The following is a 547-nucleotide window of genomic DNA, read 5'->3' as shown; positions in this document are numbered from 1 at the left end:
AGGCGCGGGGGGCTCCTGCCCAGCTCCTCACCCCCAGCACCCCCATTCTTCCCAGGGCTGCTCTCCAGCCCTTCACCCCCAGCCTGGGCTCACAGTGGGGCTGCCCTGACCCATGGGCAGGACCTTGCACTTGGCCTTGTTGAACCTCGGGTAGTTCAGATGAGCTTCCCTCTCCAGCCCATCAGGGTTCCTCTGGATGGGTCCCTGCCCTTCAGATTGTCAACCACCCCACTGAGCTTGGGTGCCACCACCTGGCCAGTTCCATATCCACTCTGTGCTCCTCCCAACAGACCCATCAGTGGTGCCCTCAGTGCTTGTTTACCTCTAAGCCACAACCATACAACTTCAAATGACAATTCATTTACCACCAGGCACGTGGGAAAACGTTTGTGTGTCCCCCGGGCTCAGCACTGGGGCCAGCTCTGTTCAATGTCTTCATCGGTGGTCTGGGTGAGGGGATCGAGGCACCTCAGGGCCAGAGGACACTGAGCTGGGTGGGATGCTGATATGCTGGAGGGCAGAGGCTCTGCAGGGGGATCTGGACAGG

Source organism: Merops nubicus, unplaced genomic scaffold, assembly GCF_000691845.1.
Source record: "Merops nubicus isolate BGI_N331 unplaced genomic scaffold, ASM69184v1 scaffold28836, whole genome shotgun sequence".
Lineage (NCBI taxonomy): Eukaryota > Metazoa > Chordata > Aves > Coraciiformes > Meropidae > Merops > Merops nubicus.
This window is presented reverse-complemented; position numbering follows the sequence as displayed.